The sequence below is a fragment of the Varroa destructor genome, unplaced genomic scaffold (assembly GCF_002443255.2).
Source record: "Varroa destructor unplaced genomic scaffold, Vdes_3.0 BEIS01000002.1, whole genome shotgun sequence".
NCBI classification, from domain to species: Eukaryota; Metazoa; Arthropoda; class Arachnida; order Mesostigmata; family Varroidae; genus Varroa; species Varroa destructor.
The window spans coordinates 39063014-39065656 of NW_019211455.1; the positions used below are offsets into that span (position 1 = coordinate 39063014).

Consider the following 2643-nt stretch of genomic DNA (forward strand, 5'->3'; position numbering starts at 1 on the left):
ATATATATATACATATATATATATATATATAAACTTTCGATTTATTTTGGGCTTTTCATATGCTTGTTTCACTGACGATTGGCTTCGTACGAAAGCCAGATAGAACCGAGCAATCGTAGATGGTATAAATATGATTATTATAACCTTTATTTCATTCTCGATCTCTCTAAGCTAAGACCTGAAGCAGAACCTTATAGCAAGGCTTGTCGTAGAAGAAACAGCTGACGTCAAATATACGAAACCTTTGAAGCCCGGCAGCCGTGAAAGCGGTACGAAAAGTATGCGAAACCGAGCCGCCCTTGTATTACAGCTGAAATATAGTAGCATCGTAAAGCAATCAAGCACGAAGCAGGTCACAGCTGAATGCAATGTGTGCTTGTATCTAAATAGGTGAAATGCACTCGTGACCACTTCTCGGTAAAGGCTGAAGGTATTCGTCAACAAAAGAGCAGGACGTCCTGACGCATCTCCTAAAGTTTTCGTCATGTCCCCCATAGTTCCTTCCGATAGATCAAATCGAAGAATCATGTTGTCATTTACTGTGTGTGTGTTCACTGCACTGAAGTTGACGATAGACTGATTAGAAGCTGAAGCGATACCCTAACTTTAATTTTATCGACCTAATGCGATCAGAGAACATGTCCTTAAAGGACGAGACTGTTACTCCTAGTTTTCCGCCAATACGTTTGGTACTTAAAGCATCAGATCCCAAGTGCCCTCACATTGCCTTCACGTCTCATAATAGATATGTTTAGATGTTGGTGTATGAATTCACTAATGCACTCCATCTACAACGGCGATAGATATTAACTTTATGGTATCAACTAATTGCGTGCTCAGTCATCAAATATATCAATTTCTAGTTGAAAAAGCATTTTCAATTTTTCAAATAGAACGAAGGCTTTCGAAAATGAACCCGGATCATATGACCGGAAAGGCGGTGTAGGTATGGCGCAGGGTACCGACCTTTATTTCCTCTGACGACGACTGCACATGTACAAAATTATGAAGTATCCTATTCTGCACAGGTTCCAATAACACTTCACTCTCGTCTCTGAGATCACGGATCGTATAGTTTTTGTTTCATCTATAAGTTTTTTCCTGACAATTGGGGTGCGTTGTCGAGAACTGATTTCCTATTTGGCGTTTCGTGCAGTACGAACATTTGCATTTAGTGTTTAGTACTCGGTGTTATAGGTCGCACAATCAGATCTTCAACTTACGGAAGAACACACAATGATCGACGCCGTAAAAGGAACGTATCCTAAACCGAAGAAAAATCTGGCCTTGTAAATGATGATGTTATCCTTAGCTGCCAGAGGACACTAGTAGACGTATGCGACGTATGCGCACTCATGAGTATACAATAGCATGCCGATAGCTTGCGAACACGTTTCTTTTCTTGTCTGCCACTTTCGCATTTGTTGTCGTCCCAATCAGGTCGGCGTGCTATCCTGGGGACGCTCCGAGGAGTCCCGTGGTTCCGTTCCGGCGATGTGCGATGCGCGGTTTTCGCGTTGTGGTAAGGGGGCTACTCGCTGACTCCTCTCCTCACACTCCTCTAAACCACCCACCTCTGTGTGCTGCTGCTGTTGTAACGTATTTGTGTGCCTTCTCCAACAACAACAACAACAACAACAACAACAACAGCAGCAGCAGCAGCAGCAGCAGCAGCAGTCGCCAATACCGTCGCCAGCACGATCAGGTCGAAGTCGGCACTGAAGTAGTCACCGCAGCAGCAAAAACAGCGAAAAGCATAGCAGACTGCGGTGAGCGATCGCGCAGATCGATACCACCCCGACACTGGGAATAGCGGCGGCGTAAGCTGCTAGCGCGACTGACGACGAGGACAACAACGATGTCTTCTGCTGCCGTCGCCGCCGCCGCTGCTGCTGCTGTTGCCGTTCGATTGTCGGTCGCTGGTTCGGCTGGTCGTTTGTCTGACTCAGTCTCTCTCACTCTGTTTGTGCTCGCTGTTCCCTGATTGAGAGCGTACGTACACTTATCGTCCTTTTCTCCTTGCCGTCCTACGACCACCGCCGCCGCCGCCGCCGGCAGCGGCCACAGTGAACAACAACAAAGCGGGCAAGCCGAGTAATCGGGTTCAATGTTCTTATGGGACGCGCGCGCACACTGTGCACACAGTCTGTTTCACTATTTCAGTCAGCAGTAACAGCGGCTGTAGCAAAAGTGTTGATTCCAGGACCAATGGCAGCTATGGCACTCTTTGGAGCTCGTTGAAGATCCTGAGCCCGCGCCCTGTTTGCCCGCGTACAACTCCACTAACAGCAACGGTAATGGCAACAACAGCAGCAGCAGCAATGGTGGCTGGCTGTGGCAGCACGCCGATAAAAACGCCCAATAGACCTCGACTACCGTCACACTACGTGTGTACGGTACTACTTACTTGCCGCTGGCCTCGCTGTTGACGACGACGACGCTGCTGCTGCGGCCGCGGCCGTGGCCGTCGTCACGCCGTTCGGTCGCACACACACACACACACACACACACACAGACACACATGTGCATGCATTCAGCCATAGTCCGATAGATACGAGAAGTACGAGAAGCTGTAGCACCACTTTCCTCTGACTCCCGATTTGTCTCTGCGTTTTTCTACCGGTATGCGCGTATCTCGGTGTC

At 48.1% G+C, this 2643-nt stretch overlaps 1 protein-coding gene across 1 annotated transcript in view; it reads right to left on the reverse strand.

The window, feature by feature from the left end:
- LOC111245036 (uncharacterized) overlaps positions 1–2440 on the reverse strand; it is a 70311-nt gene extending 67871 nt beyond the window's left edge. The window contains exon 1 of the mRNA XM_022792775.2: positions 967–2440. The gene's annotated coding sequence lies outside the window, so the exon portion shown is untranslated. The remainder of the gene's footprint in view (positions 1–966) is intronic.
- Positions 2441–2643: the final 203 nt, after the last annotated feature.